This window comes from Myotis daubentonii, chromosome 1, assembly GCF_963259705.1.
Source record: "Myotis daubentonii chromosome 1, mMyoDau2.1, whole genome shotgun sequence".
Taxonomy (NCBI): domain Eukaryota; kingdom Metazoa; phylum Chordata; class Mammalia; order Chiroptera; family Vespertilionidae; genus Myotis; species Myotis daubentonii.
In genome coordinates this window covers 48,711,074-48,738,411 of record NC_081840.1, presented here as the reverse complement: position 1 = coordinate 48,738,411, position 27,338 = coordinate 48,711,074, and positions in this window count along the sequence as shown.

The window sequence follows — 27,338 nt, the reverse complement described above, 5'->3', positions numbered from 1 at the left end:
TCCCAGCACCCCTGCCTGCTCCTTCATGCCCCTTCCCCAGCAATACCCTCTCACATTATTTAGCCACTATGCTGACCACATTGATCATAGATTAGTTTTGCCTGTCTATGAACTTCCTACATATGTAATCATAGAGCACATGTACACTGTACCTGGCTTCTTTTGCTTCATAATGTGACTATGAGGTTTATACATGTTGTTTCATTAGAAGTAACTTGCTCTTTTCCATTGTATTGTAATGTTCCATTGTATTAATATGCCACAGCTTATTTATCCCTTCCTCAATTGATAGATTTCTGCATTTTTACTTTAAGGCTATTATTTTATTGAATTTTAAATTTCAATAATTCTTTTTTTAATTTTCAGACATTCCATTTAGTACTTTTTCAAATATTTCATGTCAGGTCACTTTTTATAGTCTCTTGCTTCTTATTCAGATTTTCATTTTACTCTTTTATTTTTTTTTTAAATATATTAAACATGTTACATATGTGAGGTCATTGCTATAATTGGCTGTTCCTATTACCTCTCACTGATGATGTTTTGTTTCCTTGTACATTTTGTGATTTACACTTATGAGTTCATGTTCATTGAGACTTAATCTGTGAGAATTCTTTAGAGTATGGATTGGATGTGGATTCCTCTGGAGATGTATGTTCATATCTACCAGGTATGCTTTACATGAAAATCCTCAGCTTGTGCTTATGCAGGCCACCCAAATACTGTGAATTCAGGTCCTAAAGCTATGTTATAGCTGGCTCATTGTCATGTTCGCCTCCCATCGATAGCAAGTCTAAATCAGCCAAGCTTCTTTGTCTTTTCTAGTTCACCATTCCCCTGGGGATGTTGTTCTTCAGCTCTACTTAGCAGTCCCAACTGGCCTCACTCCCTATGCAGGCCTTTTTGCCTGCCACCCTTAAACAAAGGCACTGCTACCAAAGCCAGAGCTTCTGGTCACCTGGAATTTATTGGTAGCTGGTAGTAAAGCAGACAGAAACTTCAGCTCTCACTGATCTCTTTGGACTCACTCCTGTTCCATCCTTAACCTTGGAGAAATTCCCTTACTTTTGCTCATCCTTTTATTAAAAACTAGAGGCCTGGTGCATGAAATTCATGCACTGGGGGCAGGGGATGTCCCTCAGCCCAGCCTGTGCCCTCTCACAGTCCAGGAGACCCACGATTGATAACCCCAAAGAGGTAGACCCTGCCTACTCAGCTGGGGCTCTGCGATGGATCGCACCGCACAGGGAGGCCCAGGCTATCTGCCGCAGTGCCGCTGGCTGGGTGGCCTGGGCCTCCCTCTTTGGGGCGATCGTGGAGCCCCCTGATTGATCACCCTGCCAGCCGGTGGCCTGGGCCTCCCTCAGCAGGGTGATCACGCGATCGATCATGCCCCACAGAGGGAGGCCCCACCCACTCACCACAGCCCACCAGTTGGTGGCCTGGGCCTCCCTCTGTAGTGCTATCATGGGACGAAGGCCGGGTCCCCAATCAATTTCATCACGCCTGCCTTGGCTGGCCTGACACCAGCGGTCATCCAGATGGTCGTTCCACCGTTTGGCCATTCAGTCGATTTGCATATTATGCTTTTATTATTATAGATTATGACATATTCAACATTTTGTCAAGCATAGTTAGTTTAGATATTTTGCCAAGCATATTTTGGTAGTTTATAAACTATCAAGTCTGTCATTTCTCCAGACATAATAATTCATTCAATCTTTAGGCCTCAGTTTTCAGCAAGGCAGATGGAATGACCTTCAATGATCATTTTCCAAAACATTCCTCAAATATCACCTCTGTGATCTCCTGCCCCGCACAAAAAGGAATACACTACTTTGAGATACTTCTTCATGGTGACTTTATCATCTGATATTCTTTCAGCCCACAGGCCTGCCTCTTTCACTGAATTCCATCAGATTTTAAATACCCAAAAGGCAGGGCCTCGCACAGACCCTGGCATAGAAGGAGCTCCTAAAATGCTTATTGAATGAACTAAGCTGATGGTCTAATGTCAACCAAACATCCCTAAAGAACAAAAACCTGGCATCCTCAAACCCTCAATTAACAATATCTGTGGAAAGTGTAAGAAAGCCACATAAACAAAAGAGGGCTGTGCACAAGGCCTGTGAAATCAAAACTGGAGCCACCGAAGGCCAAATCCAGAATCTGATGACGGCGGCGGTAAGCAAAGCTGAGCCCTGACAGGCATGATCACCTCATTCCCCTGGAATCTCTTGCTCTGAGCCTCAAGTTTCAGGGTATAAAAGTATTACCATGTTATTTCTTAAGATATTTATAAAGAGGTGAAATGTTTTTCTGGTTTAGATGAATTTTATTATTATGCCATCTTTTATACTAAAATTACAGGAGGAAAAGGAGCACTTTAAAAAAAAAAATGTTTCCACCAGACTCTTTATTGTAGATTCCCAGGATGACCAGCACTAAGTAATGGGTTATAGCCTTATGTGTGTCCAACTTGATACCAGATACCAAAGTCCTCAGATACCATACAGCATTTCTTTCTTCATGAAATAAAATAGGACATAACAAACATACAGTTTGAACAGAAATGAAACTACAGAAACCATTGATATGACAAAAAGAAAAAAAGAATATTAAACCTAAAGCTTATGACCTCAGAGAGTTTGTGTGATGATACCATCATCATCTAATTTCAGAGATAAGCACGATTAACCTAGTGGCCATTTGGAATGACAGTGAGTAGAGAGGGCTGCCGGTGCCTTTGCCAAGGTATTTTAAGGGCTGTAGGAATTCTAATGGATGAAGCAGCTCTTTCTCCAGGCCATGCCAGCCTAGGGGCACAATGAAGGAAGATAAAAATAAACCAGTCATTTCTTAGCTCAGCCCTCACCAGCTACTAGAATGCTATCTCTGACAAGTGCCTCCTTCAGATTCAAGAGTTGAGCATGGGAGTGTGAAGGGGACAACTTGGGAGTGTGTGGTCTCTGATGTGTCATGTCAGTTTCTGGGATCATCTGGTACCCAAATCACACTATGAGGATGTCTAACTGCTCCCAAGTAAAATGGATACGCAGTGCCACTCCACTGGAGGTACCCTCCTTCATGTCCCTCCAAGCCTGTATTGTCACTATGACTGGCTTTGCAAAACCTGGGTGGTAAATTGTAGCAGTAATGTACTCAAAGTTCTCATGTGCCCTGTCTCCCTGCACAGACTCTGTGCTAGATCATGTGACTTGCTTTGGCCATTGAGACAAATGGCAAACATGAAAAATGCAAACTTAACAAGTGCTTGCACATTGGAGTTTGTTCTTAGAACTCTTCCACCACCATATGAACAAGTCCAGGCTAGCAGCTTAGAAGACAAGAAAACGAAGGAGTGAGAATGAGTCACCCAGCTGAACTTCCTATCAGACCTACTAGCTCCAGCAGATCTGGCAGTTGGCTTCAAACACAAGAGTTAGCCTAGTCAAGACCAAGAGGTCAATCGCCTAGCTGAGCCCAGCCCAATTTTCCAACCCACAGAGCCATGAGCTAAATAAATTACTATGGTGTTAAGTCACCAAATATGGGGGTAGTTTGTTATGCAGTAAAAGCAAATCTATACAGCCTTTCACAAAGATGTGGTAAAAATAATATATGTTCATGGGGTGGCTGGTAAAACAGTATACATAAAGTGAAACTATAGACCTTAAGGTAGAGGTTATAAACCCTGGCAAAGGTATAAAACCCAATAATTTTGCTATAATTTCCTTGGTATAATTTGAAGAGGTTGTTACAAAGCCTGCTTATTTCAAATATCTCTCTCACCAGTGAATCATGGTATCAACCTCCTACCTACATCAAATCTTGATGAAACTTCCAAACAGTATAAAGGGAAACAGTGAAACATAATAAAGAGCTCTAGAATTTACCCATTCCATCTTGTCCAATTTGTTGGCATATAGTTGTTCATAATATTTTCTTACAATCCTTTGTAATTCTGTGGTGTCAGTTGTTACTTCTCTTTGATTTCTGATTTTATTTATCTGAGTCCTCTCTCCTTTTTTCTTGATGAGTCTGGATAAAGATTTGTCAATCTTATTTACCTTTTTGTAAAACCAGCTCTTGGTTTCATTGATCTTTTGTATGTTTATTTTTAGACTGTATTTCATTTATTTCTTCTCTGATCTTTATTATGTCTTTTCTTCTACTCACTTTGGGCATTGTTTGTTTGTTGTTTTCTAGTTCCTGGAAGAGTAAAGTTAGATTGTTTATTTGAGATTTTTCTTGTTTCATGAGGTAAGATTGTTTTCACTGTGACCCATACATTTTGGGTTGTTGAGTTCTCACTTTCATTTGTTTCAAAGCATCTTTGATTTCTTCTGCCTTGATCTCATTGTTAACCCACTCATTGTTTAGGACCCTGCTATTTAGCCTCCATCTGTTTGTCTGTTTTTTAGTTTTTTTCTTGTGACTGATTTCTGGTTTCATATCACTTTGGCCAGAGAAGATGCTTGACATGATTTCAATCTTCTTAAATTTATTGAGACTTGTTTTGTGTCTTAACATGTGGTCTCTCCTAGAAAATATTCCATGAGCACTTGAAAAGAATGTATATTCTGTTGCTTTTGGGTAAAGTGCTCTGAAGATATCAATTAAATCCATCTACTCCAGTGTGTTATTTAAGGCCACTATTTCCTTGCTGATTTTCTCCAAGGAAAATCTATCCATTGATGTCAATGGGGTGTTAAAACCCCCTACTGTAAGTGTATTACTGTCGATCTCTCCCTTTATGTCCATCAAGATTTGCTTTATATATTTAGGTGCTCCTATGTTGGGTACATAAATGTTTACAAGGGCTGTATCCTTGCTCCCTTTATCAGTTTGCTCAGTCATAATTCAAACTTTAATATGTTTACTACATCAGTAATTTTCAAAGATTGTTGTTCAATGTTTACAATGACACTCTTTTCTCAATTTTATACATGGTTACTAAAATATGGAATGGATTCCATGCAGAGCTGATGTGGTTGAAGAGGGCTAAGAGGTGCAGATCTTATGGGTTATCTTCCCCCACACCAGTCCCCCTGCCCCTCAGTCTCCCAGGCATCTCTGAGAAAGCCTGGAGCATATAAGCACCCATCAGGACATGCCTTCTGATAGTTCAGACTTCTCCATAAAATAGGAGCCAAATCTCCAGGCACTCTAACATCCCCCCTCCCCCCACCCCCGGCAGGTGAATCCAACTCCAAGGATTAACTTATTAATGATGAGGAAAGATATTTCTGGAGAGAAAAATAAACCCCCAAATCACCAACATGTTTCAGGGAAGAAGGATGAGTAATGCTCATCTGACAGCCCTAACAGAGAGAGAACATGATATAGGAACAGCCCTAACAGAGAGTGGGCATGGAATTGAACCCTCTTGAATTGTCCTCCTGATTATAGGACATGGAAGACAGTTGGCCCCTGTTAGCTAAGCATGGGCCTAGAGTTGTGTAGCTGCCAACCAGTTTTAGGTTCCAGTACGAACTGACAAAGGTTGTAGTTAAGGGGGTACAGAAGCTATTTGAATATTTCAAAAAAACCAAAGGGCAATATTATGCTGAGACACTAAACTCCTTTGCAACTGGCAGGAATGACAACACTGAGAGAACTTAATCTCATCAGAACCCTTACTGGCAGGTGTACATGTCTTTGATGAATAAATAAATTATTGCTTTGGAGAATGAAGTTGTTTCATACATAAAGTCTTTTTTAAAACATAGCATCCATTGAGAAATCATAATGAAAAATGTTAACCAAGTGCTCGCTCTGTGCCAGGTGATTTATATTCATACCTCATCAAGCCTGTGAAGCAAGTGTTTAGAAATAAGGAATGCAAGTCAGGGAGACTAAATAACTCCTTATTGTCCCACAGCAAGCAAATAATGCCACAGAATTAAACATTGTGCCACTTGTGTTCCTCTACTTTACGCTTTAGTCTCCACTGGTTCATTCTCTACTGATGGGAAGGCTGCTGTGTGATTCCCCAGCCTATAAGAGTGACCATTGAATGAGCTATTTGACAACATTACTTCTTTAAATTTGTCCTCAAAAAGCATAAAAACCACCTGAGGAAGTGTTAACATATAGATGGGAGCTCAAACTCAGAGATTTTGGTTTAGTAGGGCCTGGCGTGGACCTGGGAGTCTGCATTTTAACTAGTATGGAAGGTGACTCTGGTGCAAGCACGTTTCAGTCCCTACCTCAAAAACATCTTTAGGAGATCATCAATGTCATCAATAAGGAGGATGTTCAGAGAGCTTTAAGCTTAACTTTTATTTTACAATCTGAAAAGTTTCCAAACATGCAGAGGCGCCCAGATCAAGAGCTGCACCTTAGAGTTAATAAGGACAGAATGCGGCTGGTATAGAGGGCAATCCTACATCCGTTCCGGTCCCCATCATCCCAGCCAGAAGATGTCACTAATCTCCAGGGCTCACTGTCCCCAGATAGCCCTTGAATAAGAAGAGAAAGAAAGGCACCCTTGTCTTTCCTCTTTGAAACATAAAAGCAAAGACAGCAAGGAGAATGCTGATGGTGACAGATGTAAGAAGTTTATTATATATTGCACAGATCCAGATTAGGAAAAGCTTTCTAAATTCAATTTTTCTACTTAAAGCAGAAAGCAAATAAGGCCATCCTGGTGTGGCACCGGTTTTACAGAACTCATTGACAGCAAGACTATGGACTGTTTGACAGCTGGCCACAGTGCCAAATGGATGGAGTTTTGAGGATGTAATCATGGACCTCATCTTTCTTACTTTAAAAGAATCTGATTAAGGTGAAGCAGGGTGGGAAGTTGTTTTGCTGAGATGAGATTCAGGTTAAAATGACCGGAAACTGCAGAATCTGAATGGGATAGGAGTTCTCAAGCCGATGAAGACAGAGGTGACCCTGTCTTTGAGGTGATAACAAATGACACCCACACCCCTCCTATTCTACTTTCTCCCCCAATTTAACATTAAATTGAGTGTCAGATGGCAAGGTGCTGTCAAGATTAAGTGGAGAGCTCACACAAATGCCTTTTACAAGCTCTCACTTCTCAGATGATCAAACTAATCATTTTATCAGCCTGACTGATAACATAGCTCCTTTTCTAAATTTAAAAATAAAATCAGGAGGATTCTGGGAAGATGCCTAAGTGAAGTACAAGGAAACTCCTTTCCCAAATTATCCCTTAAACTAAATGTTAAACCTTATCAAAGGAGACATTTGTGTAACCAAGAGAAGCAGGAATAAATGGTATACAGGTGCTGGTGGGAATGTATGAAATAATAGCTCAAGGATTAAGAACCAGCCCTTTTCAGAGGTAGCTTTGAGTCCCATGTATCAGTTTTTTTCCCATTTCAATGAGCATTTGGATTTCTATCCCTCAACATCTGTACTTTTCCTGCTGGAATTTCAACTATTCTTTCAGTGAATCTGTGTTTTCTCAAACCAAAAGACCTCTCAATCTCACCCGACACTTCCATCTACTTCTGTGAACCAAAGATTCTCAGAAGACCAGGAACTGCTGTCTGACATCTTCCTTCTCATCTAGATTCAGAGCTACTCTTGCAAGGGACATTTTCCTCTCCACCTGAATGCTCTGAGATCCCAAGAGCTCTGCTGTCCAATATGGTCATCACTAGCTACATGTAGTTCTTCAAATTCAAATTAATTGAAACTAAATCAAGTTTTAAATATAGGTCCTCAGTAACATTAGCCACATTTCAAGTGCTTAATAGCCACATGTGATAAATGGCTACTCTGTTAGACAGAGCAGTTACAGCCATGATAATGCAGAGAAAGTTCTCCTGGACAGCCTTGCTTGAAGGACTGGACGAACTTGGAGTTGGGCATGCAATTCTTTCTACAAAACAGGAATTGCTGGGGTCAACCTGAGAGAAGGAATGCAGAGCTCAGGCAGAACTCGCAATTGATTGCAATTCTTGCCTCCTGACTTTTCATCACTACTGGGCCAACATTTCTCCTAGCTCAAAAATAAAGTAAAAGAAAAAGAATAAAATCAAGTGAAGTCTATGACAATATCCAGCACAAGGTGACAAAAACTTATTCCTCCACCAAGTAAAATTCTTTCTCTGAAATTGATTTGCTCCAAAAAGCTACCCATATCAGGGGAAAAAAACCCACAAAAACCTGTTTCATGCTTTCAATAATATACCATTAAATATGTCTTTTACTGAATCAAAAAGACTACTCCAAAGTAAAATGGCAGTGGCCAGATAGTAATGGCCTTTTCATTAATGAAGCAGAAAACAAATCTGAGAAACACTCCTAAAATTCTGAGGAAGTGAATGAGAGATGAAATAGATTGCTCTATAGATAGGCCCGCAAGGGAAAATAGAATCACAGTTCATTTCACACACACAGACACACACACAAACAGCTTATACACCACACTCTTGATGAAATCTACACCAGCTGTCAATCATGATTGATCTCAAAATATGAAACTTTCACTTATAGAAACTTTCACTCATAAAATTGGAAGATATATATTAGAGGCCTGGTGCACGAAATTCGTGCATGGGGGGTGTCCCTCAGCCCAGCCTGCACCCTTTCCAATCCAGGACCCCTCGTGGTATGTCTGACTGCTGTGGGATCAGGCCTAAACTGGCAGTCAGACAGTCCTCTCACAATCCAGACCACTGGCTCCTAAACACTCACCTGCCTGCCAGCCTGGTCACCCCCAACGGCCCTCCCCTGCAGGCCTGGTTGCCCCCAACTGCCCTCCCCTTCCAGCTTTATCTCGCCCTGAACTGCCCTTCCCTGCCAGCCTGGTTGTGCCCCCAACTGCCCTCCCCTGCTGGCCTGATCTCGCCCCCAACTGCCTCTGCCTCAGCCCCCACCACCATGGCTTTGTCTGGAAGGAAATCAAACATCCAGAAGATGGCCGGTTAACCCAGTCTAATTAGCATATTACCCTTTTATTACTATACACACACACACACACACACACACACACGCACACAGAGTGGCCAGATTATTATGACCACCTGACATTTGTAGGCAAATTAGCTATAATTTCATGCTGAAGTTGCTAGAGGGCCAAACCATTATAAGTAGAGAAGCAGGTTGTTTACCAAGACAGTAGAAGTGATTTTTTTCTGAAGATATGGGTAAACAACGCGATTTAACAGCCTTTGAACGTGGGAGATATATATATATATATCATAATATATATTATATATTATAATATATATTAAAGTATTTATAATATATATTATAATATATAATATATATAAATTTATAATATATATTATATATTTTACACATATATATGTATATGTAAAAAGACTAACAGTTTAAAAAAGGAGAACCAAGCTAAAAATTTTGAAGTGAATAGTTCCTATTGATAGACTGAGTTCAGGAAATAATATGCATACTTTTTGAATACACAGATTTAAACATTCCATAAAATAAGAGCAAATAAAGCACCTGGAAAATACAGAAGTGTTATTAGAAAGCACTTTTACAGAAGTGTTATTAGAAAGCACATTAAATCACCCTATTTAAAAAAAAAGAAATTTAATAAAGGCAGTGAACACCAAGAAAGACAATTAAAAATGGAGAAAGGGAATAATTTAAAAAACTGGCGAATGAAATTCTTACATAATAAAAAACAAACATGTAAATGTCAAGTAAACAAAGAAGAAGCAAAGAAGGTGGATTCAATAGCTCTTATTCTTTTACAGCAGAAGTTGAAGACATCAATAATCAGATTTCTGATTAACGAAGGAAGTGCGAGTAATGCTCAAGCCTTACTAAAATGACAGTAAAGACAAGAATGAAAGATAAAGTTAAGGAAATCTCCCAAAATATAGAGCAAAAAGATAAAGAATGGAAAATAAGGGAAACATGTGAAAAAGTTAGAGGACCAAATTGGGAGAAGGGGGACGAGGAAGTATGCATGTGTGGGGTATGAATGGGGAGGAGGAGTGGTAAAGCAACTTCCATAATGAGAATCTAGCAGATGATACCAACACCTAAACACTCGAGATGCAATTAAATAAGCATGTTATTTAAATTGGAGACTTACAAACTAAGACTGAAAATAGATGCTTCTGGAAAACAGAAAATTACAGGAAGGGGAAATGGCTAGTAGGGAGAGGGGTGCACTTCACAGCAAGCCTTGTGGGTTTACTTGACTCTTTAAATAAAATGCATATAAAACTTTGGTAAAAACAAAAGTTAAATTTTATAGAGATGCCATAAAGTTTAAAAAGAATAGGGGGATATTTTCTCCAGAAATATTTTACTTTTTGTATTGAAAAAGCTAATTGTGTTAAAGTAAAGATTATTGTTGAAAGAACTGAACTGAGTATATCCCTGGGAAATATAAATTCCAGAGATCAAGAGTAAACCTTGCACTTTCCAGATTTCAGTAAAATGATGATCTACAAAGGAAAGAGAAAACCAGGGCCAGATTACTAATTTAACTTAGTAATTCTACTGTCCATTTCCTAATAATTTGTGTGTATGTGGCTCCTGTCTTTGGACAGTAGAATTACTAAATAAAACCAGTATCTGCGTACTTTTTTAAAATTATGAACAAAATCTATGGCATACAAAACTAAAGAGAAAAATTAGATTTTTTTAATGAAAGAAATTATTAGCAATTGATATATAAATTATAAAAATGAAAGAATATTGTTATATTTGAAATTATCAATGAAACTGGTACTATTCTAAAAAATTAATAAAATTGATACAAGATAAAACCTAAATCCTATATAATAAAAGCCTAATATATTAAGTGTCCAGTCATCTGGTTGGACATTCAATCAATCAAAGCGTAATATGCTAATGATATGCTAAGGCCATTCAACCACTCACTATGACGTGCACTGACCACCAGGGGGCAGATGCTCCGACCAGTAGGTTAACTTGCTGCTGGGGTCCAGCTGATCAAAACTGAGAGAGATGGGATGGAAACACGCTGGAGCCCTTTCGTGATCCCTCCCTGGCTGGCCAACCTCCCGTGTCCCTCCCCGGCCTTGATCGTGTACCGTAGGGTCCCTCGGCCTGGCCTGCACCCTTTCCCAATCTGGGACCCCTTTGGGGATGTTGGAGATCTGGTTTTGGCCCAACAGCAGAAAAACCAGTCGCTATGATGCACACTGACCACCAGGGAGCAGATGCTCAATGCAGGAGCTGCCCCCTTGTGGTCAGTGTGCTCTCACAGGGGGAGCGCTGCTCAGCCAGAACCCTGGGCTCACAGCTGACAAGCACAGCAGCAGTTGCAGAGCCTCTCCTGCCTCCACGGCAGCACTAAGGATATCCAACTGCCAGCTTAGGCCCACTCCCCAAGCTGGCAGTCAGACATCCCCCGAGGGCTCCTGGACTGCAAGAGGGTGCAGGCCAGGCTGAGGGATCCCCACTAAGTGCATGAATTTCATGCACCAGACCTCTAGTAGGATAATAAATATTGAAAATTTTAAATACAATATCCCTCCAAAAATCCCTGGCATTTGTTGCTCTTACTGATGATTTTTTTAAAACTTTCTAAAAAATATAAAAATAAATAAAAAATCCTTAAAAATTTATTTGAAATTTGATAAACATATAATATTAAAAACTACACAATTCCAAGCAGATATAAAAGTGACACAAAACCTGAATTCTACAGGATAAAAACAGATCAATATTATTTATAAATATAGATATAAAAATCACAACTATAATAGCAAATAAAATTCATTAACTAATTTAAAGACCTGGCCATTATAATCAAATAGCAATTAGTTTTGGAAAGAACAGAACAGTACTAGAAATTGTAATAATTTCACCAAAATGCCAAGTAAGAAAAATCAGACAATCCTATCATAAAAAGATGAAAAGAAGTAGGTAAATTAAATACCCACTATTTATAAAACACTTTCAAATAGTGGAAATAGAAGCATGTCTCATTCAACATATAAACATTTGTTTTAAATAAACAAACACCACACTTAAAGTTGATACCACTAGAGACAACACTAGTAAAATCAGGTACAAAACAAACAGATTCATAGTAGGATTCTGACCAGCAATAAGAGGGAAATATAAAAAGACTTACATCTATTGGAAAAGAAACAAACAAAAAATCATTACTATTTACAGAAAATCCATTGGGAAAAAAAGGATTTGAATTAATTTTTGAAAATCAATAAAATTGCTAGATAAAGATATAGAACATTTCATGATTTAAAAAAACCATTCCCAATAGAACAAAAAATATAAAATATGAAGATAGAATCTTAATGGGAAAGTGTGTGTGACCTAGATTGGGAGAGATGGGAGTAGGAGCCTAGAGTATTTTACTGAGAGATGTAAAATAAAACCTGACTAATGGGAAGATTCAGCATGTTCCTCTATGAAAAGTCTAAATATTTTAAGGATGTCAATTCTTTTCAATTAATGTATTGCTTTAAAGCAATTTCAATTAAAATCCCAATAGAGTTCAGCCGGTGTGCTTCAGTGATTGAGCATTGACCCCTTAACCAGGAGGTCACAATTCAATCCCTTTTAGGGCACATGCCTGGGTTATGGACTCAACCCCCAGTAGGGGGTGTGCAGGAGGCAGCCGATCAATGATTCTGTCTCATCATTGATGTTTCTATCTCTTGCTTTCTCTCCCTTCTTCTCTGAAATAAATAAAAACATATTTTTTAAAAATCCCAATAGAGTGTTTTGTTTTATTTGCTTAAACTGGGTAACATTATTGTAAAATTAATTTGGAAGAAAAATCAAGAAAATATATATTTAAAGAACAAAATTAAGTAATATGGGGGTGAAAGAAGCCCTCCCAAATGCAGAACACACAGGAAAATGTCAATAATTAAAACAGTTTGGTACCAATGCAAAAATAAATGGCTTGATCAGAGCATAGGATAGTAATTAGAGTTAAATATAAGATTTCTAATCAATGGGGAAAGAATGATTTCTCAACATGTTGGCCTTCACTGTGGTTGCATTTTGGCTCCAGAGCAATGGGACACGTGGGATACTTGGGACAGGGAAGCTTTCTGGGTTTAACTTCACTAAGTGGGACTTTCACACACTTGGTCAAGTGCTTCTCCCACACACTTTCTCAATATCAGTTTATCTACTTCATCTCCACCAGAATAACTCAATGCAACTAAAACCTACATTGAACAGAACTGGGCCCTGGCTTCACTGATCCCCTTCTCTTAGCTCTGCTCCTTACCAGGCTGGGCTTTATCTTCCTAATCCTTTTAATATTTCAACCTTCTGCACCAACCTATAGCAATTCTAGGAATTCCATGAAATCTAATCCCAACCCAGGAAGTACAATGATGTTATAATAGGTAGAATTAGAGAACTGATTCAACAGCATTTCAATTAATTTTAATCAGTATGCTCTGTTTAGGGAGAAGTCTTCTACCCTGCACTACACTCTTGTTCTATCTTTATGCTATATAAAATGAAGGTTGAATATATATTCAAATATTTAAGATACATATATGATATATATAAAGATGGTATCAAGTAGTTCCTATTACATATATAGCTTGATATGTAACATCTTTGTTCACCTGATTTTTAAAAAATTATCTTTATTGTTGAAAGTATTACAGATGTCCTCTTTTTCTCTCCATTGACCCTCCACACCAGCGGTTCTCAACTTGGTCGCGACCCCTTTGGGTGTCGAGCGACCCTTTCACAAGGGTCACCTAAGACCATCAGAAAACACATATATAATTACATATTGTTTTTGTGATTAATCACTATGCTTTAATTATGTTCAATTTGTAACAGTGAAATTGGGGATCACCACAACATGAGGAACTGTATTAAAGGGTGGCAGCATTAGGAAGGTTGAGAACCACTTCTCTATACCCTGCACCCATCCCCACTCCAGACCATCACCACACTATTGTCTGTGTCCATGGGTTATGCATATATGCATATAAGTTCTTTGGTTGATCTCTCCCCACCACCCACCCTTACCTTCCCTCTGAGCTTCGTCAATCTGTTCCATGCTTCTATGTCTCTGGATCTATTTTGTTCATCACTTTATTTTGTTCACTAAATTCCACATATGAGTGAGATCATGTGATACTTGCCTCTCTCTGACTGGCTCATTTCACTTAGCATAATAGTCTCCAGGTGGTGAGTAACTGGTTAGCTATTTGTATTTTTGTATCATTCCATGAGACAAGATAAATTCTGAGTGAATTAGTTAACTAAAAATAATTTTTAATTAAAAGATAAAATTGAATGTTTATATGAGACTCATTAGATGACATAATGTGCTAAGTTATAAAAGGATGGATTAATTACAAAGTAAAAGATAAAAAATATATAACCACCAAAAAAATCTAAAACATTGTATCTCTAAAACAGTGAAAGAGAAAGAGAAATTACAGACTAACAAAACATGTTGAATAAAGAATAGAATGAATAATTTTTACTACATGAGGAGCCCATATAATTGATTATCTTAATGCCCTAATAATATTTCATAAATATGCAATGGCTATGGATAGATAAGCTGTAAAGAGGACATATTGCTAGTAAATAAACACTTATAAAAATATTCAATTCACTGGTGGTCAACGAAATAGAAATTAAAACCAGTTATTATTATTCACCTATAAAAATAACATTTTTAAAATGGCAATACCCATTGTTGGCAAAGCTTTGGGAAAATTTATATTCTTTATATTACTAGTGGCAGCAAAATTATCAGAATGTATTTGTAAATTAATTTGGCACTCTTGATCAAAACCTGTCAAAATGTTTTGACCCAATAATTCTGCTTCTGGGAATCTAGCCTAAAAAAATAATTTGAAGCCTAGAAAAAAATATTGATGCATGAAGATGTCTAACTCAGCATCATAATTGAGGAAACATAAAACTATATATAAAGTAAAATATAATGTAATACATTGTGGCAAATCCACAGGAATTAAATACTTAGCACTATTCAAAATCATAGTTATGAGAATTAGGTTGATTATAAATCTGAAGAAACACATGACAAAGTACTATAAGGATATAATAATAATCTATTGAGCAACAACTCTGCCAGGCACTTTACACATATTCCTCATACCAACTCTGAGAAGTAGAAAAACAGGTAACAAGATAATAAACTAATAAGATCTGCTGTCTCCTTCCCTGGAGCACAAATGTGCCACCGTGTCACCCTTCCCACAGATGCTCTAAGTGCCCTGAGCTCTCAGTGCTCTCCAGGAATTGCCCTCAGCTGAAGAAATAAGGTCACTCAAGGTCACACCCATTTCCGGAGCAACTTAGACCCAATATCTGCTCACTGCAGAGACATAACGGCCCAGATCTCTAGCCCCAACTGAGGACAATGCTGAAAGGCCACTCCAGCCTCTGAGCTCTTGGGCCCAGCCCTCCCTCTATCCCATCCTACCGCCCACCCTTCCCCACAGTTGTTGTTCCTCAGAGTATTCTCTGATGAAATCCCTACACACTGATTTTTATCTCTGAGACTGTTTTCCAGAGATCTCAGCTTACAAGAGATAATGCCAGGGATGGTCCTAGATGGCAATATTAAAATAGGATTAGGAAGCCAGGTCAAGGGCACCACTCCCATGGGACGTGGAGCACAATTTGCACCTCAAACAAGCTTGCAGTGCAGCTGCAACAACTGGTGAACTGGGATGGTATATACCAGTGGGAGGAATGCAATAGGTCAGATGTTGGGAAATATAGAGAAAATGAGAATTTTTAAGGAAAACAGAAGTGGATGATGGTTGCTGGAGACACCTGACACTTTAGAAAGACAATAAGATGCTGAGGGTGATGAATTGTCAATTCAAAGCTAAGTATGAAAATGACAAGGCTTCCCTGGAGGGAAAGGTAAAACTGAGCTTCAGGGCTAAGGCCACAAGAGCAGCAGAGCTCCAGATAAGGTTCAGTTCTCAACACAGGCAGGTTGAGCAGCCCAGGTGAGGGTGCTGACTGGGAAAAAGAGGGACTCTGGGTTGATGCACTGACATGTTTTCCCCGAACCCTCTGGCCTGCAGACATGCCCAGCTCCTCCCTGTGGAGTGTGCCCTATCTCCTGCATGTTTGCAGAGGCCTCTCCCCTGGAAGGCAATATATTCACCCCACACCCGAACCCGTCTCCACTTTCCCTCATATCCAACACATAGGGTTAAGTCCAAATATCACCCAGGATTTAAGGATAGAAATTATAGTAGAAAACAAGGAATAAGCCTGGCCAGTGTTGCTCACTGGTTGAGTGTCAACTTATGAATCAGGTGATCACAATTCTATTCCCAGTCAGGGTACATGCCTGGGTTGCGGGCTCAATCCAAAGTAGGGGGCATACAGAAGACAGCCGATCAGTGATTCTCTCTCATCATTGATGTTTCTATCTCTCTCTCCCTCTCCCTTCCTCTCTGAAATCAATACAAATATTTTTTTAAAAAGACACAAGGGATGATAGTATATGCAGATCGAAGGAACAACACATCAAGAACATATAATGGATGGTCTTCTTTGGTTCTCTTTGGTTTCTAAGTCTAAAGATTTCCACTGTCTGTTTATTATCACAAGAAGGTACAGAGGCAGACCAAAAAAGGACAAACCACAGCACTGAAATCAGCTTCTGGTCGGTGATCTCTAGCCCAATGCTCATACACCTGGTTAGGAATGATGTTTCATTAGCAAGTCATAATTATGACATCAAATTGCCCATATCAAGTAGTGCTTGCCTTTTGAAAATTTATTTTCTTACAGACCAACCTAAAGTTGCATTGAAACCACTAAAGGTTGTATTGAAAATAAGTTATCATCCATATATTACTAATAATGGCAATATTTGTCTAGAAATCTTAATATTGATATTGATGTTACCTGCCTTAACTATTCCAAAGGTTCTCTTATCCATTTTTTCACTGCTATCTGATCCAAACCCAGATGATAATTCTAGTATCAGAGAAAGACAAAAATATAAAATGAGGTAAAATCAACAAAACACCTTGGGGTAGGTTCCAGAAGTATGGAGCTCAATGGTGCTACTTTAATGTCAGAATAATCTGCGCTATAGGAGGGATGAACTTTAAGTAACTGCTCCTTTTTTATCTTCTAATCTGGCAGCTCTCCTGTATAAATTCTTTTATAAGATTTTTATTTTTTGTTTACTTTCCCCTACCCACGCATGTGCCCACCCAAAATGACTCAGGTGTTTGCAGCTTTGGATAGTTACTGCTCTTAGAAAATGTAGTTACAAGAGAACAGGTAACCAAGATTGAGAATGCTTCAGTATGGAGCTTGTGTGTTATGCGGCCAATATTTCAATCTAACTTTGTTAGAACTGAAATAGCCTCACTGCTCTAATCTGCTGAAGTGATCAACTGGGGTGGGAGGAGGGGAGAGAGGGATTCGCAGTTGTCACATCAGAGAGGCACCACTGCTGTAGTGCCGAGGTTTGAGGTCCCTGATACATTTTCTGCTCTTTACTGAGGTGGCTAAAGAATTGGTGCAGAATATATAGCATCAGCAGTACAAGGTGATGTATTTTATGCATGTCAATCAAGGAAATCACCTACCTTTGGCCTCTAGAAAATAGAAATTGGGACACCTTAATTTCTAAACAGAGGCTTCAACATATTGTAATTTTTTGCATCCTCCTTATTTTGCATACTTTAATTTGTGATTTTTATTTAAATTGTCAGGAGGCGTGGTGCTAACAGTCCATAATCCAATAAAATCTTTATCCGTGAAAAATGTTGGAAGCTGTCGATGGAATAGTAATCATCTAATATCTCTGCCAATGTTTTATTAATTTTCCTTCAATTAAGTTGCACAAACTAATGAAGAAAAGAATATACAATGACCTACATGTATCTAAAACATAGCCTTTGAAATGCCAATATTATGGGAACAATAAATCATTTAGAGTTAAAGATTTTAACATACTCTCAGAAACTGATAGATGATTTAGAAAATTAAATTGTAAAAAATTAAAATGTAAAAAAAAATTAATATCACAATTAACAGAAGTTTACACCAAATGGAGACCACAAATTTATATTAAGAAAAAAATAGAACCTTTATAAAAATTGCCTATGTACTGGCTTCAAAGGAAGCTTTCATAAATTCCAGAGAATTAACATTTTACAGTTTATTTCTGTGGCCATAATACAGATATCAATTACAAAATAATAAATTTACCAAAAACTCCCATATGTATAGAAATGAAGTAACATCATACCTATAGTTTAAAGAGATGATCATATGAGAAATTGTGAAATATAGTCATTGCTCCTATAGTATAAACTAGAGGCCCGGTGCATGAAATTCATGCACAGGGAGGAGGGGGTCCCTCAGCCTGGCCTGCACCCTCTCCAATCCAGGACCCCTCGGGGGATGTCCGACTGCCAGTTTAGGCCTGATTAAACTGGCAGTCGGACATCCCTCTCTCAATCTGGGACTGCTGGATCCTAACCACTCACCTGCCTGCCTGCCTGATTGCCCATAACCCCTCTGCCTGCCTGCCTGATTGCCCCTAACCATCTCTGCCTGCCTGCCTGATCACCCCTAACTGCTCCCCTGTCAGCCTGATCGCCCTAATCACCTTGGCCTAGGCCTCAGCCTCAGCCCCTGCACCTGGGACCCGGGCTTCCCTCCCTCTGGCCGGCCGCAGGTACCTGGAACCCAGGCTGGCTCCGCCTGGGCTGGCCACAGCTGCAGGTGCCTGGGACCGTGGGCAGCTTTGCCCAGGCTGGCTGTGGGCACCCGGGACTGTGGGAAGCTTCGCCCCAGCCAGCCGCAGCCACAGGCACCCGGGACCATGGGTAGCTTCGCCTGGGCGGCTTCACCCCTAACTTCACCCGGGCCCGGCTTTGTCAGGAAGGACATCCGGAAGGTCATCTGGAAGATGTCTGGTCTAATTAACATATAACCCTTTTATTAGTATAGATTATGAATTACTACAAAAGTACTATATCATAGAATTTCACACAATAAAAATAACAGGACTCACGGGTAAAATATGGGTGAGGGTTGTGATAGGCAGAATTTCTAGGCATGGCCCCCAAGATCCTGCTGTCTGGTACCTGTGAATGAGAGATTATATCACTCCTAGGATCCAGTTATGTTGCATGGCACAGTGGACTTTTAAAAAAGGAGCTTATCCAGGTGGGCATAATCCAGTCACATGAGCCCATGAAAGGAGAATTTTCTCTGATGGGTGGCAACAGAGGAGGATGTAGGGGAAGTCAGAGAGATTGATAGTATGAGTAGGATTACATGAGCCACGGGGAAAGTAATGTGAGGACGCTAAGAGCAGAGAGCAAGGACAGACAGCAAGGAAATGGAAACCTTGCTTCTACAACAAAGAACTGATTCTGCCAATGACCGGTGAGTTTGAAAAAGGACCTTTAGCCCCAGATGAGAACTGACCCCTGGTGGATAACTTTATTTTAGCATGGTAGTACCCTAAGAAAAATTCCGGCCACACAATGCTAGGCTTCTGACTTGACAGAAACTTTTGTTTTGTTTTAAGCCACTATATTTAAGGTAATTTGTTGCACAACAAGAAAAAAATGAATATAGGAGGAGAGCATGCAAAAACATATAGTTTTATACAAGTAATACACTGAAAAATTAATTAAAAAATCGGTACCCATAAATATTTTATGTACCTAACAAATTCTTTAACAAATATCACGTTTCCTTTAATATTTGGATATAGAATTCCATATATCTTCATTAGATTATACCTGTCAGCTTTGTTATTCAAACCATCTGCCTCTTTACTAATCTTTTTGTCTATTTGACCTAATGCTAAACAAAAGAGGTGAGTTGAAATCTCCCACTATGACAGGGAATTTATTGATATATCTTATATTTTATCTTTTGCTTTATGTATTTTAAGAATATTTTATTCGTTGCATTTATGGTTAGACTTATTTTATCTTCTTGGTGCATCAAACTTCTTTTATTTTAAATATATTTTATTGATTTTTTACAGAGAGGAAAGGAGAAGGATAGAGAGTTAGAAACATCTATGAGAGAGAAACACCGATCAGCTGCCTCTTACACACCCCCCACCGGGGATATACCCGCAACCAAGGTACATGCCCTTGACCTGAATCGAGCCTGGGACCCTTCAGTCTGCAGGCTGACACTCTATCCACTGAACCAAACCGGTTAGAGCGGTGCATTAAACTTCTTATCATTATATAATGACTCTTTCAAGCTCTATGTTTGCTTTTTTGTTAAAAACCTACTCTTTTGGTTACTAATGTAGTTACATCAATTTTCTTTTGATTAATATTTACCTGATATATCTGTTCCCACCCTTTTACTCTCAGTTTTCCATTTCATTTTGATTTAGGCTCTTACAAAAAAAAATAAAACTGATTTTTAAAAATCTAACCTTGCAATCTCCATTTCTTAATTTGAGGATTTAGTTAGACAATATGTTTATGAGTATTTAAATATGAGAATTTATTGCTACAACTTCCAATTTACTAACCATTTTGTTTCTCTTTAGTCTCCTCTCTTGTCTTCTTTTTAAAAATTGATATTATAGCCTTCCCCTAGCAAAACAAAAACTTTATCCTGCTCTTCTATCCCTTGGTGTCTCTCTCCACCCACATCCTCCACTCCAAACTCTCTTATTGATACTGTGTAGAATTTTAATTTTAGGTTATTAAACATATACTTTTTATTTCTCTTAGCTTTAACTTTAGAGATGAAAAATACCCATTCTTTGCAAAATATTTAATCATCCTGTTTTTTGTTGTATATTTCTTTCAGCATCTACTAGAGTTATTTATTTATTTGAATGTTTCCTTTAAAAGTTATTTTCAACGTGGATCTTTGTGTATTTTAAACGGTCTGTAGCCTTGTATGCCTGCAAATGCTTTCGTTATGTGTTCATAATTGGATAATAATGTGGCTGGATATAAATTTTAGGTTTAAAATACTATGGGGCCTAATAAGAGACAGAATAGGGAGACAACACAGAGAGACACAGAGGGGAGGACACTGTGAAGATGGAAGCAGAGACTGGATACATGCAGCCCCAAACCAAGGAACAGCAAGGATTGTCAACAACCAAAAGCTAAGAAAAGGACATAGAAAGGATTCTCCTTTCGAGTCTCCTCAAGGAAACAGCCCTGCTACACACTGATTTCAGACTCCTGACCTCCAAAACTGAAAGAATCCATTTCTGTTGACTTAAGCTACCCAGTTTGTGACAGTTTGTTACAGCAGCCGTAGGGAACTAATACATACAGGCTAACAGCTGTTGATGGTTTCTTCTCACAAAACCAGTTCACATTTTCCTGGCTCTTAACATGTTGGATTATTTTTTATTGTATCCGAAACCTTGTAAATAGTAAGTTGTAAAGACTTTAGATTATGTTATATTTCTTCAAAGAGTGTTGACATTTTTGTTTTCGTAGACAACTCACTTGGTTAAACTCAGATTACATTGTCACACCTGAGGTGGGGAGAGTTCAGACCTCAGTTTAGTTCTTTCAGCCTTAGCTACGTCATGCTTCAGTGTGCCCCTCACATTCGTGCTGCAGGGATTAGCTGGAAACTTGGGCTGAGTTTAGACACAGAATTTGGAGTTCCTCTTCTCTAGCTCTTTCCTTTTCAGGTTTTCCCTCTCACACCTTGGCATGTCTGGTCAACCTGGGCTCTTTCCTTTAGTTCCTCCATCTAAAAATCCAGAGGGCTTTGAATCAGTTTTAGCTGAGCCATGGAACTTTCTCCATAAAAGTCACTTGCTTCAAGGTTCAACTCACCTCCAAAATCTGCCTGCTTTGCTCTTTTCAGTCTCCAAAGCCTTAAGAGTTGTTTTGGTATTATGTCTAGATGTAAGCTTTTATTTTGGGGAGAATTGGCTCTTAGATGCCCAGTTCTCCACATCACAGTCTTCAGCATCAGTGTGTAAGTGAACCCAATGTACAGGGAGAGAACCTCTATTCTAAAGTTTAACCGAGAGCTGATTTCAGCCATGGGATTCAGTAGCCCATGGTAACTCGCCATCTAAACAAGAACTAAAACTCAAGCTAGAACATAGGTTCATGTTAATTTGCCTCTGATTCCAGACCCCAAGCTTTAGAGACTCTGTTACAATTAGTCAAAATCAAAAGTAACTTTAGAATAAGATGTAATAATTGTGTAAATACAAGGGAGGGTAAAAGCAGGCGTACAGTTGTTTGTATGGAAAACAATACAGTAAAAAGTAAATAATAATACAAGAATAAATTCTGCTTCACGTACTCACAACTATAAACCTACTTTTGCCCCACCCTGCATTTGATCCTTCTTAGAGACCAGGATAAAAATTCTATCCCTTCCCCCAATTTAACACCAGTTTTGTCTGGATATGAATTATCTAAAGTAATGTAAATCATATACTTATCCCCTTATATTCAGAGCTCCAATACAAAAGAAAGAAAGAAAGAAAGAAAGAAAGAAAGAAAGAAAGAAAGAAAGAAAGAAAGAAAGAAAGGAAGAAAGAAAGAAAGAGCAACAAGGCCAACTTATACCTTTCATAGGCAGATATTCCTCTGTAACTATCAGGAATCTATATTTACAAGTGTGTCATTCAGATCATGATGGACAATATGGTGTTTGATAGTGCTACACCATGTAACGCTGCATGTATCAAATGGCTGGTAGAAATTAATAGCCTCCATGTGAAATCTCATTTTTTAATAGCAGAAAGAATCTTTCCCAGATCCCCTAGAGGCAACTTCATCAACCGTTATTTCCTTTGTCACTTAAAAAGGAAAATAGTGAGCCCAGGCAAACTCCAATTTGAATCTGTTCATCTCGTCCCCTGCCTTGCATGAGAATTGAAAACGTAATTTCCAGTCCTTCTTCACAAATGGAATTGTTGTTATTATTCAGTTTTCCATATGTGAGAAGTTGTCACCCCTGTCAGGCTCCGCGCATCTCCATTTGTGACTCCAAAACCAGACTCACACGTCTGAGCACACGCTGTACATCTCAAGTGGAAGGTAATTTCTCTCCTAATGCACCAAGAGCCCTACTGATAAGAGCCAGGTCCCTGGCTTGAATATTTGTTCCCATCATCTCCTAATAACATATTAATGCATCCAATGCCCTCCACATATGCCAGATGTCTCTGCTCCTTGGATAGCTCCTGACAAGGGATCCAGGAACTGTTATTACCTGGTGCCAGAAGGACGCCACTTAGGGCAATATTATATTTGATTCTCAGTCCTACTCCATGGAAATTAGCCTCTAGCTGCTACAGTCTTGCTAAAACACCCCCCCCCTTAACTATGACCATGACCCAGTCCTTTATTGATTTTCAGAAAGAGAGGAAGGGAGAAGGAGAGAGAGAAATATTGATGCAAGAGTGAAACATTGATTGGCTGCCTTCTGCATGCCTTCCCCCCACCCCCAACCAGGGATAAGGCTGCAACACCCTCCCTCTCCCCACACCCTGCCCAGGCATGTGCCCAATTCTTTCTTATGTAGAACACAGTACATTCCTCTGTAGTTCCTACCACTCCAGGAACTGGCCATCTGGAGACAGAAAAACAAGATCTAGCATCAGAAACAGTCTGAGACCAGGAAGTAACTTCGGGGGTGGGTATGAAAGTTGGTAAAGGTATCCCAAAACAAAACATTCTGTAAGCCTTTTCAAATTCTAGGAGTAAAAAAATTATCTCAGGAATGAAGACAGTTTTTGAAGATAATGGGCCTGCAGTGGATTTGTGTGTGTGTGTGTGTGTGTGTGTGTGTGTGTGTGTGTGTGTGTGTGTGTGAAAGAGAGGAACTAAAGCAAAGAACTAAACTAGTCTGCATGATAAAGAGGGTCCTTTTCAGAGAGAAGGTATTGTATGATAAATTGAATTTAGAGTTCCCTAGGTAGTAGGAAGAGAGAGTGTCAAAAGGAGGCAAGATTTAAGTAAGAGAGAAAATGAGAAGGGGGGATTCTGATCTGATGAATTTAAAGAGTAGGCCCTTAATTTAATGCATGGAGGTAAGGCTTAATGGCAGGTCCAGGAGGGGATTCCAGTGAGGATGCTCATCCCCCTAGGTACGTGTGTTAAACACAGAGTCCTGTGATACAGTGGGAAGTATGGGTCCACACATGGGACAGGGAGTGATGGAAAGGCACTCTTGCCTTTACAATTCATCCCCTGTGGCTAAAGTGGCAGCAGAGTATCTAGAGAGAATGGGTCTCAGAGCACCAGACACAAAGTAGATTATCAAGCACTGGTGAATTGTAAACCGAAAAGAAGAAAACAGACTACCCTTTCTTCCAATATACTAGGAAGACCAGCCTAGTCCTTTCTCTGATGTGTCTAGGACACAGATAGGAAGTAGTAACAAAATTATACTGAGTCCAGGCTGTGAGCAAGGATGCCATGGAAAACCAAACATAGGACACAAAAATCTGAAATCAAGCATAGAATGATCAGTTGCATTTCCTCTAATTGCTCACCCATAGCTACAGTATTTTTATTGGCTCAGCTGCTGGTAAGTTTGCTCTTGTCCTGGATTTACATTAAAGGCACCCCTTCTATTATAGGCAGTTTGGACAACATCTCTTCTTTTTTATTAAATATGGTTTTTTTTATTGATTTTAGAGAGAAAGGAGAGAAGGGAGAGAGAGAAAAACATCAATTGACTGCCTCCTGCTGCCTCTTGCTGCCTACTGCATGCCCCCTACTGGGGATCAAGCCTGCAACCTAAGCTGTACCATGACCGGGAATCGAACCTATGACCTCTTGGTGCATGGGTCAATGCTCAACCAACTGAGCCACACTGGTCAGGATGGACAACATCTCTTCTTGATTTGTGTATGTAGTATCATCTTACCCAGAAAATATTTCTAACCAGGGCCAAATATTTCATCCTTCTCTGTTGCAAGGTCCCTAACCATCTAATCCATTAAGTGAAAACAATACTGATGTACCCCAGCAACCCTGAGATTATTGAAATTCAATCTCAAAGAAACCCTTCAAAGCAATCAGTTAAACAAGCAAGCTTTTAATTCTCATCAAAGACAATGTGAACCTAGCAGGCAGACATAGCAGGACCAGGTGTTCCAACAAACTACAAATATTGTCAGAGACTATGAATCTCAACTTAGTCAGAAAGAAAAAGAGAGTTAATGTTTATGGAAGTTCTACTTTGGACTACGCTATGTTAGATATTTTCACATACTTGTGATCACCCAGTCCTTACAAGTTCTCCAAAAAGAGGCATTGTGAAGAAGCAGAGGTTAAAACAGCGAGCCCCAGGTCTAATTCTAATGCCCATGAATTTTCTACATTGACTACCTGCCTCAGAAGGTGCACACATCACAAATATACAGACAAATGACTATTCACAGGATGCCCCGGTATCTCTGGATGCCACAGAATATTCAAATAGTTCTAAACTGCAAGTTACAGAGTTTTTGTGCATCATCACTTCAATTTAATGGGTCTTGACCAACATTAAGAAAAATAGAATAGAGGATGGAGAGATGGTGGCCGGCAGGACAGCAGTGAGGAAGAGAGTATGAATGAGTGAGGGAGCCAAAGGGGAATGTGTGAACATGTATGGTGTGTGTGTGTGTGTGTGTGTGTGTGTGTGTGTGTGTGTGTGTGTAACAGCTAGATCCTGCAGGACATTTGGGGGCTGGCAGGCCAGCCTCTCTTAGACGGAGAGCCCCCTCTACCAGTGCAAGCACTCCCAGGCAGCTAGTGATGGCAAAGCAACCATGCCATCTTAAAGGGGAGAGCTGCTGTGACTAGAAGCCCAGCCTCACCACCACCCAAACTGGCCTCAGACACCACCCTGAAACCTATAGCCACTCTGGCCAAAGACCTGCCACTGCAGCTGCAGACCACAGACACTGGGACTCCAGCCCCCCAGACTGCAGGCTCCTGTGAGTCCCAAAGGGTGCGACCTTCCCAGCAACTCGCCTGGCACCTAGGCTCTCAGGTGACTCTCAGGGCACATCACAATTCTGCTGACCCTCCATCATGACCACAGACCCAGCACATCCTGGTGCCTGGGGTTTCCAGTAATCCTAGGGGCACATGATGCTCCCGCCTCCCCACCGCTATGGACACAGACCCCATGCATTCCAGCGCTTAGGCTCTCCAGTGATAGCAAAAATGGGGAGACAAAGACACAACCCCAAAAGGAAAGAATCACCAGAAAAGGAACTAAATGAAACGGAGGCATGCAATATGTCAGAAAAAGAATTCAGGGTAAGGGTCATACAGTTCATACATCAGATGGATGAGAAAAATCAACAACTTATGTAAGAATCAAGAGAAATAAAAAATGATATAGCTATAATAAAAAACACAATGGAAGGCTTCAACAGTAGAAGAAGCTGATGACGGAATTAGTGAGTTAGAAGACAGGGCAGATAAACATACACAATCTGAACAGAAATTGGAGAAAAAAATAGAAAACAGAAGGAGAGCCTAAGGGAACTCTGGGACACCATGAAACAAAGTAATCCTATCTAATAAAAGAGAAACATGCAAATTGACCATAACCCCGACACCCTTCCCATTGGCTAACCCCTAACACTTCCCATTGGCTAATCAGCAGGATATGCAAATTAACTGCCAACCAAGATGGCAGCCGGCAGCCAGGCAGCTTGCTTGCTCCAGTGACGGAGGAAGCCAACGTTCCCAGCCTGTGGCAGCCCAGCTCTAAGCTCCGTTTGCAACAATGTTGCAATTATAGAAGCTAAAAAAAACCCAGATTCCTGCTTTCAGCCGGCAGCGGGCTCAGAGATTAGAGCGCCAGTGATGGCAACAGAGTTTCAATTATAGAAGCTAAACAAAGCCTAGATAACCTGCTTTCAGCAGCTGAGGCCTCAAGCTGGAGCCGGCCTCAGAGCTAAAGCCAGCTCTCAGCTCCAGTGATGGCCATAGAAGGTAAATAAATCCCAGAATAGAAAAAAAGGAGGGGATGGGAGCTTCAGTCACCCGCCAGCCTGAAAATGGCCCTCATCCCCTCATCCAGACTGGCCAGGCACCCCAGTGGGGACCCCCACCCTAAAGGGGGTGCGGGCAGCCTAAAAACAGCCATCAGCCCCTCACCCAGACTGGCCAGGCACCCCAGTGGGGACCGCCTCCAGAAGCCCCAGCAGCCGGTCTTGCCTTGGTGCCCAGGATCCACCCATCAGTGGGTGGAGGCTGCAAAGCAAGGCCTTCCCCCAGAAACTCCAGCTACTTTAAAAATAGAAGGATCTCCTTTTGAACCAATCTGTTTAGATCCATGATTAGTAAAACAGTATGGAACTAATGAAATACAGTGATAGGAATTAGGAAGTGTGACACTGATGGTTCTGGGCATGTGAAGGGTAAGGGACAGAAGGGTAC